The sequence below is a fragment of the Sus scrofa genome, chromosome 1 (assembly GCF_054392235.1).
Source record: "Sus scrofa isolate SSC_HxYL_T2T_F1_AM1 chromosome 1, Sscrofa_HxYL_maternal_Yorkshire_Landrace_v2.0, whole genome shotgun sequence".
Taxonomy (NCBI): Eukaryota; Metazoa; Chordata; class Mammalia; order Artiodactyla; family Suidae; genus Sus; species Sus scrofa.
The window spans coordinates 34,935,456-34,947,751 of NC_139383.1; the positions used below are offsets into that span (position 1 = coordinate 34,935,456).

The 12,296-nt window shown below is 37.0% G+C and overlaps 1 protein-coding gene across 43 annotated transcripts in view; it reads left to right on the top strand.

Annotated features, from left to right (window-relative positions):
* The window catches only part of PTPRK (protein tyrosine phosphatase receptor type K), a 560,031-nt gene that overhangs the window by 204,638 nt on the left and 343,097 nt on the right, over positions 1–12,296 (top strand). The window lies entirely within an intron of this gene.

The following is a 12,296-nucleotide window of genomic DNA, read 5'->3' on the forward strand; positions in this document are numbered from 1 at the left end:
AAAATATTTTTGGCAATTACATGGAGCATAAAAATAAGCAAACAAAACCTCACCAAGATTAGAGTGGGGGACAGTTTTGGCTTGAAGGTCGCGCTAAAGAATTTCAGTAAGAGTTTAGAGTCTTCATTGTAATGACCAAGTTTCTGCCTCATTCCATCCACTGCCACTTGACAGCCTCTCATTCCTCATTATTACTCATATTTCTCCCTGTACAAGGCCTGTCATGGCCTCTCCAGCCTCAACTATTAAAAAAAAATAAAAAAATAAAAAGCAAAAAGAAATTGTCCACATCTTTGGATCCCTGCCACCTGCCTATTCCCCCCTCCCCCAAATGCTTGATTTAATTATGAGTAAATCAGACAGTGGATAGTGTCAATATCTACACTGTGATTTGTGTAGCTAAGTTTATATGGCTTAACAAAAAAAAATGCATTTACCAGTTTGGAGAGTTGTTCAGTAGTCTTCATTGTGAGGTTCATACTTGGTAACAGAAAGTTACCTCTTCTGAAAGTTCACTTTTCTGTTAAATCTTGAGATTTACACCTTTAAAACACTTGAAGCTTATTATAGAACCTAATGAGAATGCATTTATGTAAAAGTATTTTTATTTTCATTGGTGAGTAATTTATAAGCAAGTAACAGTTATTTCTGCTTTTTAGAAAAGCACACAGGCTTATCTTTATTTCCGGGGAGAGGGGAGAGGAAATCATTGTTTTAGAGTTGATTTTTAATTTTATTAAAAGTCTCTTACATCATAGGTATGGTTCCACAGGTAAGGTTCTCTGTTTGGGATTATGTGTCTATGAGATTTTAATAGACTTTCTTTAGGTTCTAGTTGATTCCATTATTCCTGAACAGAAGGATGTTTTTCTTCAGTCCTCGGAAGCCATCTGCCCCTTCAGGGCACACAGCTCTGGGAGGGCTGTGTACGTGGTAGGTACTTAGGGAGAGGTGTGTGAAACTAATGCTTAAGCACTGAAGCAAGGTTAATAGGCTCATTTCTTTTTTTTTTTTTTTTTTTTTGTCTTTTTGCTATTTCTTGGGCTGCTCCCACGACATATGGAGATTTCCCAGGCTAGGGGTCTAATCGGAGCCATAGCCACCAGCCTACACCAGAGCCACAGCAACGCGGGATCCGAGCCACATTTGTGACCTACACCACAGCTCACGGCAACACCGGATCATTAACCCACTGAGCAAGGGCAGGGACTGAACCCGCAACCTCATGGTTCCTAGTCGGATTCGTTAACCACTGCTCCACGATGGGAACTCCAATAGGTTCATTTCTGACAACAGTGGTTGATGGCTGTGATTGCTGAGTCATCCTCACAACACGTTGTCATTGTACTGTTTTCACTAGAATCTGTTATTGGAGCTCAACCTAATGCTAAAAAGGAAAACCTTGATTCAGCAAAATAGAGCTGTCAATGGATTCACCCTTCTTAAAATAAATTAAAGCTCAGATAACAAATTAGCAAAATTTTAAAAAATTCAGTTTCTGGTTTCAGGTTGCATATATTCAGCTCTGTTTGTTGTTGGCTACCTGCATAGATAGCATGTTAAGGAATCAAATTGTTAGTTGTATCTTTGAAAAAAAACCCATAGAAGTAGATTTTGATAAATCTAACAAATAATTTATCTATGGTGTCGTATTGCTATTCCTTTGTGACTAAGAAATGGGATCCATATAATTACTTTTTCCTATTTTTTTGCGAGATCTATCTTTGAATCTGATATTAATGACATTTTTTATGGCACAGATTTCTGCGGTGTTAATTTTAATGTTGAGTTATGGTACCAAGAACCAGATGAATGCTTCTTTGTTCAGTCTCATTTTGCATAACAAAGCTGTCTAGGTTACAGGTACCTGTGGTATTTTTAAGCAAACAGTGCAAAAAGTACCTGTGCAGTAAACCTGGCCAGTGAGATCTTTTTGGAGGTCTCTTATCAGAGAAAATGATTACTAAATACTTAGAACCTATGGGTAAATGTCTCTTTGTTGCACATTGAAATTTCAAAAATAACTCATTTTTTAAGTGATTACTTTGCTTCCACATTCTTTTCCTTAACCAGCAAAACATAACAATCAATGAGAGCAAATAACAGTAGAATTTTTTATTCATGTGCTTAGTTAGTGCTCAATAAATTACTTGATGGATATTTTCATAGATGTTGTCATTTAAATACCTAGCGGTACCTGTATTTCAGTTATTAAAAACAGCTATATTCATGTAGCATTTTTGCTTTTAGGAAACAGTAGGAAAAACTTTTGACTATGGCCTATGCAGAATCTCTATGAATTTTAAAAAATTAAAATATAGCCTTTGCAGTGTGCCATGTTAGAAGCCTACTCTTTTGTTCTTGAAGAGACACTGCATATTTTTAATTTTCCCAAACTTCTAGAGTAAGTGGTGTTATGATACTGATAGAAATTGTTCTCCTTGTTTTCATGGTTTACTCAGCTTCTCTTCTCCAGAGAATTTACACCCTCTAGACTTTAATCTTTTTTTTTTTTAAACCTTCTCATTTTTCCAGATGCCTTTTCTTTTGTATTCCTGCTGAAGACTCTTACATTTTCTTTGCTTGAGCCCTTCCTTAGCTGTCTTTTCCTCTGATACAACCCCTTTTCACTTAACTTTTACAATAACAACAGAGACAATCAGAGAAAATAGCCCGGGGGTGCTCCTACCTTTAATTACTGTAGGATAACTTTCGAGATCCGAGATCCGAGAAGTGAAAACAAAACACTCCCTACAAGTTAGCTCTTCTCTTTTCTACTTTTCTTTGGAACCAAAAAATCTGAAAACGATGGAACCTATCTTTGCTGTGATTTTCCCTTCCCAGAGAGTCCATCTTAACAGATGCCTAAACAGAAGAGTGATATGGTAATTTAATCACATTTTCTGTGGACTGTTCAATAATGAGGAGACCCCCAAGAAACAGCCTCTGATTTGAAAAGTGACAAAAATCTAAGAAATTGTGAAATAACGGCAAAAATGATTCTCTGAGTAATGAATTTTCATTACTGGGAGATCAGGATCAGGGCCCAAGGGCTCTGGGGTCAGATCTTCCTGGGTGAATCTTGAGTCTACTATTTAGCATATCTGCAGCCTTGGGAATGTTTCTTAATCTCTTTGTAGTTTCCTTATCTGAAAAATAAGGGTCATAGCAGGACCTACCTCACTGGGTTGTTCTAAGTATTAAGTGAGTTAATACATATAAAACATTTAGAAAAGGGTCCTGACACATAGTAGGTGTTGCCATAAAGTTAGGTTAATGTGATGATGGATAAATTTAAAAACTTGTGAACTCTATTGGATTTATTAAGTGCTCAGCATTCTTGGCATTTTCTTCTATTATGAAAGCATGTTATTCTCTTTGTTTATAAGATGTTATTTTTTAGAGCAGTTTTTGGTTCACAGCAAAATCAAGAGAAAGGTAGAGATTTACCATATACCCCTTGTCCCCTCACACTCATAGCCTCCCCCATTATCAACATCTCCCAGCAGAGAGGTACATTTGTTACAATAGGTGAATCCATACTGACACACCATAATCCTTCAAAGTACACAGTTAATTAGCAGGTTCACTCTGGGAGTTGTACATTCTAAGAATTTAGACAAATGTATAGTGACATGAATCCATCATTGTAGATTCTTGCAGGGTATTTTCACCGCCCTAAAAGTACTCTGTGCTCTAGCTCTTCATACTTCCCCATCCATGCTCTCTTCTTCTCAGGTTTTTTTATTTATGAAAATGTCTAATTAATTGACACCTTAATGGCATGAGACCCCACACTGGGGATATCTCTTCTCCTGAAGTATACAGTGTAGCTTGGCCCTACAGGAGATAAAAATGTAGGTCCACACGGGAATATTGAATGTACTTAGATAAAACTTGAAACAATCTAAGAATTGTTAAATGACTTAAGAGATAGAGCTATGAAATGTTGTGGGGAAAGTGAAAACAAAAGATTTGTTTCCAGAGTAATTTGAGGCAGAAATTATTCTATAAATCTCGCCTCTTGATTTCTTGATTCCTAGATTAGTATGTTTTCCACTGTACCTCATCGTTTTTGTTAAGCCATAATTATTTGGAACCAACATTTTCTATAGTGAAACCGAATAAGCAAATGTAAATTTTATTAATGATATAAACATTGAAGTGATACACTAATATATAAGGAACTGTTTCTCACTGGTGTCTTCAGAAAAATAAATGTCTTTTTAGCTCAGTATGCTAATTATAGAAAGTATCATATTACAAGTATTTTGTTTGCCATGGTTACAAGTTGCTAATTCTGCCTATTTTAATAGGCCTTAAGTAAGTACTGTAAATTTTTTAATTGCTCCCTAAAAAGAACTAAAAAAGAAAATAAAATTACAACCCCAACCTTATGAGGTATAATCTCAGTGTTAAATTTCAACTGAAGATCAGCATACCTCTAAAAATGTAATTGTCTCCACTCTGGAAATCTGACCTGTCTTGTATGTGTAAAACTAAATTCTGCTTTGGGATTAAATCCATTAGTTTCTTACTGAACAGTGAGGTTGTTACCAAATGAGGCAGACAGACAGAACTTCCAAAACTATTAGTGGAAACCTAATCTGCTGTTTTCCATTAACTGGGTGCACATCATTAATCACAAAAATGATGCGTGATGAAAACTACAGGGGTTTGGCCAGAAATTGGAAAGTAATAATATAGCAGAATGTGCCTCTTTTTTTTCTTACCCCCTAATTCACTGAGAAATAAACACTGAGCTTTTGCAACCCATTTTCTTCTTAACATTTTCCGCTGTTTAAAAAAAAAAAACAAAACAAACTATAAGAACCGGATAAGCATGGCATCTTTTGTTTTTGTCTCCTTTTTAAAGGTTTATGTTAACATGCATTTCACTGATATTTTGGCAATGGAACGTTTGTTACACTCCAAAGATACTTCTGGCTTTGGACCCAAGAAGATTGGGACTTAAACCAAATGACTGTTTACTTAAATAAAAAGTCTCTGAAAGATGATCTTGAAGGGCAGGGGCTGGAGTAAGGGCATGCTCATGAACCATCCATGCAGAGTGAGGAAGAGAGGTTATCACTCTTGTGCCATAGCTCTTGGAGTGCTTCCAGTTTTTACTGGTCCTCATTCATCTTTGTTGAGCCCCACTGAAGAAAAGAGGGTAGGAAGATGTATTCGTTTGCTCTAGCTAACATAGCAAAATCCTATAGACTGGGTGCCTTAAGCAATAGAAATTTATTTCTGTTACAGTGCAAAGGCTAAAGATGAAAGTGCTGGTCTATTTGGTTCCTGGTGAGTGCTCGCTTCCTGGCTTGCAGATGGCCAGCTTCTCCCTGTATCCTCACATAACAGAGAGGGAGAGCTCTGCTGTCTGTCTCATCCATTTCATTTTTATTTTTTTTTTTTTTTGCCTTTTCTAGGGCCACACCCACGGCATATGGAGGCTCCCAGGCTAGGTAGGGGTCTATTTGGAGCTGTAGTGGCCCGCCTACACCACAGCCACAGCAACTCCAGATCGGAGCCAGGTCTGCAACCTATACTGCAGCTCACTGCAACACTGGATCTTTAACCCACTGAGTGAGGTCAGAGATCAAACCTGCAACCTCATGGTTCCTAGTCAGATTCGTTAACCACTGAGCCACAACAGGAACTCCTGTCTCATCCATTTCTTATAGGGGCACCATGCCTATCAGATTAGGGTCCTAAGCTTTTAACCTCATTTAACCTTAATCACCCCCAAGTCTCAATCTCTAATATAATATCACACACACACACACACACACACACACACACACACACACACGGGATCAGGACTTCAACATATGAATGGGAAGTAGTTCTCCATGATGGGAACCTCACCTTTACTCTGTTTTAATATTTGATCAAGTGCTAAGTGAAAGCTTCTTATCATCATGTATGGACTAAGTTGTTTATTATTAAATGGTTGAAATCATTCCCTCTTTCTTCTGTCCTAATTTAATCTTGCTTTTAAAGTTTTGGACTTTAGCCGTATCAGTGACCTTTGAAGTTAGCCACAACTAAAGTTGGCTTATTTTAGTTCTGGCAACAGTAATTCCCTAACATGGGCACTTGGGCTCATTTTTTTACACTCACGCTATAACTTTTGTTTGATTGGCTGTTATTAACAAGGCAGCCTTTTGCTGCTGAATTTTACGCAGTGATTCCCTATGTATTTCATTTAAAGTATTCTAAATAAGGTTTGAAAAAACTTCCATGTTATTATAGTCATTGTTTTCTTAAAACTTATCTGGTGAGGGTAACTTCTGTCTGGTTCCTGGTGGTGATTTGCTTTTATTATAAAACACCTGCTTTATTTTTCCTTTGGACTCTGCTTGTATTGATTCATTGATGCAACTTACAGTGTGTAAACAAATGTAAACAAATCAAGAAAAGCGTCCCATTAACACAATAATTATTGCAAGTATATGACAGAAGTCTCTTGTTATTCTACTAAATCATACCTGTTTTCATTTAGTGTAGCAGGAGCTGTCAAGTGTCCCTTCACTAATTCTTTTGAGAAATGTTTCCATGAAATTAATTCACATCCCTTTTAATAGGAGATTGAAAAATAATGAGCAGTAAGGAGAGTTAGGCAGTGTTTGTTTAATTCATGACTGTTTCTTAGGAGTTTGTTTTATTCAAGGGGACCTGGGAAGACAGATGCTCCAAAGGGTTCAAGAGATGCCCGTTGTTCTTGTTTAGCTCCCTTATTGGCGTTTAGCGCAGCTTGTTGAAGTTGAATTAATGCACTTCAGATCCCTTGTTTACCATACCACTGTATCCATTATTTACATATATTTAATGGGCCGATCTTCATGTACTAAGATGAAAAAAGATATATCCTACTGGGGCAGGATTCCTAGTCACACACAAATGCAAGAATCATTTCCTTCTAATGTGTTTAATCTGACAATGCTGTACTGTTTATTAATCAGATAACATTTCAGTAAGAAAAATACAGATAACAAAAATCAATTTTTCTTCAGTTATTTTGTCTTTGGACATCTGATAGTTAATTGGAATCGGTCTTTTTTTTTTTTTTAAAGGCCTTCCAGGTTTCCGTAAAACTTAAATTTCTGTGTGACCTCTTTCTCCATTTCCATGGCAAAGACTAAATTTTCTTCATTTTAGATTGTATGTGACGTGTAACTAAATATTGCCTCTTCAAAAGAAAAAAAACAAAACTAAACCGGGTGGCATTATGTTTTTATCTAAAATTTAACTTTTTTTTGCTGTGGTGATTTCAGTTTCCATTCTTAGAACATAATGGAAAAAGAAAAGGCTGTAATTATCTATTTTAGTATAAGCTTTTCAATTGCAAGAGTGCAGTAGGAAGGAAATATAAAGGAAATGTCAGACGTATTTATAGTTCATATCTATTTTACTCTTCCTTTTGATAATATATAGAATTTAATTATTCCGTTATTGGTAATAGAAGTTGGAATTCAAAGGAAAACAAACTTTGGACACTGAAAATTAAAACATACACTTATATAATCCAGTGGACAGTTTATAGTTAATTTTAGCTGTCTTGATTTTCAAAGGGTGTTTTTAAAACTAGCTGCTACATGTTATTTCTGCATTAGTTATATAAGTAACTATCACACACACCACTGGAATTCCCTGATGAGATTTAGATCCTTAATATTCTTCAAATGATCTTTTTTTAAAAAATCATTCTTTTCAGCTTTCTGGAAGCACTAAATCAATTCTTATTTTATGTTTAAAAGTAAGCTGTGTACTTATAAATTTATACCAACTGATAATTCAATGAAGTAATAAAGAATAAAGAATTTCTAGTGCCTAGTGTTCAAAGATTGGTTCAAACTTAAACATCTTTAGATCCTGGTATTTTGCAACAACAGCATCAATATAATACTTGAGAACACATACAGTGATTCTTTGGGTTAATATTTTTTTAAGAGACACTTTAGGTTTGCTTGTGAGCTTCAATATGTTAGGCTTTAAAAAGAATGAAGTCAGTTTAGCCCATAAATATTGGAGTGAGTATCCAGTTTTCGTTTTGGTTGCTATTTATTTTCTTTTTCTTTCATGGTTTTCCCTCTTAGTCTCCCTTCCCTTCTTTTGGGGAGAGGGCAGTTATAAGCATAGCCAAATAACTATTTTTTTTAGTATGTCTATTTATTACATTAGGTATTGTGACATGCTGTATGAGAACTGGAAGTAGATGGCCTTTCTCTTTTTTAATGTTGGTAGAGAATAAAGTCGAGGTCTTTTTATATCTTGGGTAGGGGTTCAAACTTGAAGTCTTTTGATTTGTGTTCAATTCCAGGTCCTTGTTCATTGAGTGACTATTCTGTGGGACCTTTTGAGTTTCAGTCCCTACAGTATGATGATCAGAGTCTGCTAATTATACATATGTTTTTATGAAGGAAGAAAACCCTCAAACTAGTCTTTTGAGAACTCTTATTTACAAAGAAAGACTAAAGCTAGCAAAGTCAAAAAGAGTTAGAATTGAAAAGATTTGGGATACTCACACAGCATTTTAGGGAAGTGGAATAGCCAAGCCTGAAGACAGTAGGGACCCCAGAATAGCAACAACATTGACTTTCTGAAGATCACCATGAATGACTCATTAATTTATCCCTTCCACACGTATTTATCAAGCAACCTAACCTATACCGAGCTCTGTTCTGGCTGCTGGGGATATATAGTTCTGAATAAGTCTCATAGTTCCTGTTCTCCTAGGAATTCTACTTTGGGGTGGGGGACAGATAAATAAATGAGCAAAATATCAGAATGCAGTAAGCACTAAGAAGATAATTGAAATAGGATAAGGTGAGAGTTAGAGTTTTGGAAACCTTCTGGGACCAGGTGGTTCAGAAAGAACTGTTAGAGAAATTGAGTTTCACCAGGAGATCTGAATAGTGGAAAGGACTTAGGCACACAAAGCTCAGGGGAATGCGGCAGAGACAGAGCAAGCAGCTCACCCACGGCCCTAGGTCTGGAAGGAGATGGGCATCGTGGCAGAATGGTCCAAGGAAAACTTATTAGGATGAGATAGAGAGGTTCTGTTATGTGGAACTTTGCCATCCAAGGAGATAATTTGAACACTTTTAGAAGATTTTAATCAAGGGATTCTATTTACTGAGTTTTGGGTCTCATCTTGGGTCTCATATTCCAAATTTATTTTCTTCCTTAATTTTTTCACTGCTTCGCCTCTAGTTACAGCTCTGATTGTGTCCCATTTAATAATGGTAACCATCCCCTGTTTTCCCTTGCCATACACTCTATTTTCAATCAGTTACTTTGGGGGAAGTACTCTTTTGCTGATAGTGATCTCCTTAGATTTTGCCAGTGTTTCCTTTAAATTCAAAATAATCAACCTTCATTTGAGGTCCTTTATGATGTAGCCTTGGTCAACTGCTCAAATCTCTCTACTACTGCTACTGTTATTATTCTTATCACAGACACCCTTTTCTTTAGTCAAACTGCAACCTGTTCTAATTGTTCTTTGAGCAATTTGGACAGTGTGTGTGTGTGCGTGTGCGTGTACATTTAAACATTGTGTAGGTATATGCCTTCTGAAATGCCTTTGTTTCTTCCTTTCCTCCCCAGGTTCTTTTTATCTTTGCCGACCCAACCTTATGCTCACTTCTACTATGAAGCCTTTGCTGGCCACTTCGCTTCTCCTATCTGTATTGCTTACATTGCTATTTAGACATTTAGTTTGTAAGATTTCAGAGAATTTTACGTCTTGTGCCCCCCAGTGGATTATAGAACCTCTTTGAAAAAGGACCAAGTGTGCCATAAAGACAGTATAATATTTAGATGGTGCTTTGTATTTTAGAAAGCAGTTTGACAAATTAAAAAGAATTTCTTAATAGCATTATAAGGTCACTAGGAAAAGCACAACTCTTTTTATTTTAGAGATAAGGACTGAGAGAGGATAAGTGACTTGCTTAAGGTTATGTTTCTAGCTAGAATGGAGTTAGGACCTCTAAAGGTAAATTTTAGTTCCTCTCTAATGTGCCTGGCTACTCGTTTGTATTGATAATGATTTTTTTTAAATTGTATCTTTATTTATTTTTTTATTTTTTGTCTTTTTAGGGCTGCTGCTGTGGCATATGGAGTTTCCTAGGTTAGGGGTGGAATCAGAGCTGTAGCTGCCGGCCTACACCATAGCCACAGCCACATGGGTTCCGAGCCATGTCTTCGACCTACACCGCAGCTCACAGTAACACTGGATCCTTTACTCACTGAGTGAGGGCAGGAATTGAACCTGCGGCCTCATGGGTACTGGTCAGATTTGTTTCTGTTGAGCCACGATGGGAACTCCTGATAATGATTTTTTGATCTCAGTCTCAAAACTTGATTTGCTGATAATATTAAATGATAAATATTATTTCACTTACATAAATAGCTCAGGAATTTTTGTTATTTTTGCTAGTATTCCTTAACATTTTTTTATTTTAGTGGTTTGTCTGTCTAAGAATTGATTGGATGAAGTAACCTGAACACTGAAGGGCCATCTCAGAATTTTGGTGGACTGGATTTCAATTCATTTCTACAATTCATTTCTAAATTCTTTCATTTACTGAGTTATTACATGTTTAGCACTAATCTAGGCTCTGGGAGAAAGCAAACAAGTATGAAGACAATTTCATACCTTCCTTTAGGAAATGTAAAGTTCAGTCAGGAGATTGGCCACAGGTTGACAAGTTTTGGTGGTAGGTGATGGTTAGATGGGGTTAGGTGATACAGTTATCTCTAATTTTATATATACTTGGAAAATGCCATAATAAAATGATGGGAGAAAAATGGAAGTCTTCTGAGGGATATCAAGCATCCGTATTAACTGTGCTTTATTGTTATTCAATTAAATAGCCAAAGGAGTAAAGAAAACAATGCTATTAAAGAAGAGCTCCAAAAAGGAAGCAACATATCTCTGTAGTCAGACCGAAATGGAGTGGGATCTGGGCAAAGGCAGGTATAAAAAGGGGTTTGGTTTCCTCCTTACGAGGTGCCCTCAGCGGTTAGAAATGAGAGTGTAGATGCAGACTGTTGCCTTTGGAATGGACTAGCAATGAGATCCGGCTGGGTAGCACTGGGAACTATGTCTAGTCACTTATGATGGAGCATGCTAATTTGAGAAAAAAGAATGTATACATGTATGTGTCACTGGGTCACCATGCTGTACAGTAGAAAATTGACAGAATGCTGTAAACCAGCTATAATGCTGTAAACCAGCTATAATGGAAAAAAAACCATATATATATATAGAAAGAAATGAGAACAATCATGTTTTTTTGAGGAAGTAGCCACACTGGTCTGGCTGACGTGGAAGGTTTTGGCATGAGGAGGAATGACAGATTCCATTGAATTCATCGGACCTTATTATTCAGAAGTTTCCAACTCCAGGTCGTGAGATTTGTTAATTTGATGCCTAGATGGTTGTGGACCACTCAGAAAAGTGTGATCAGCAGACTTGTGCGATGACAGGGATGACTTTGAAAAGTCATTCTTTGAAGGCTGAGCTCAGCAGATCAAAGGTGGGCCTTAACGCAGCATTTGCTGGCTCTCCCCCCACTGCTGTTATTCAAGCCCCATCTGTTCAAAGTAGACTCTTGAAGTTGTGACGTTCAACATTTTTGGACGAAGACCTGTGGGGGGCCAGGCATATTTTTGTTACTTAGTTCCCTTTCCGCTTGGTAGAGATTTATTTGTTATGAAAGGTAATCAGGTTTTGGCAGACAAACTCACATTAAAAAAAAAAATCCATTCAAGGATTCTGCCTTTGTCAACAGAAATTGCTAAATTTTGTTCATTTAAGCTTATTCTTACCCCTGGGATCGTGGGGGAACTTTGCTTTATTATAAAGGATGAAGGCTGTCCAGGTGATGCTCTTCTCCTCCATCTGCCTTTTAAGTCCTTAATCTCCTACACCTGGGTGGCTTCTAATCCTTTATTTGCTTTATGTACCAGTGGTTCCAAGTTGGACAAGTTCTGTGTCACATATGCCAACAAAGTTTCCTTGTGCCATAATAGGGCCTGCTATGCCCCAAGATCTCCTGGAAAATAAAGTGGATTGCTGTTCACAAATGGGCCTGCTGGTTTTAATGCAACCCAGTTAGTAAATGGCATTCACTCGCTATACAACCAGGAGTGCCCTATTGATTGGCAGCAGGAAGCTCCTTGCTCACATTGAGAGTTCCTTTTGCAGGGTTGCTAGCCTCTTAGAATTGTCAGTGTGCTGCTTTTGTGCTGCAGTAAAAGGTCTTCTGCTTTTTTTTTTTTTTTTT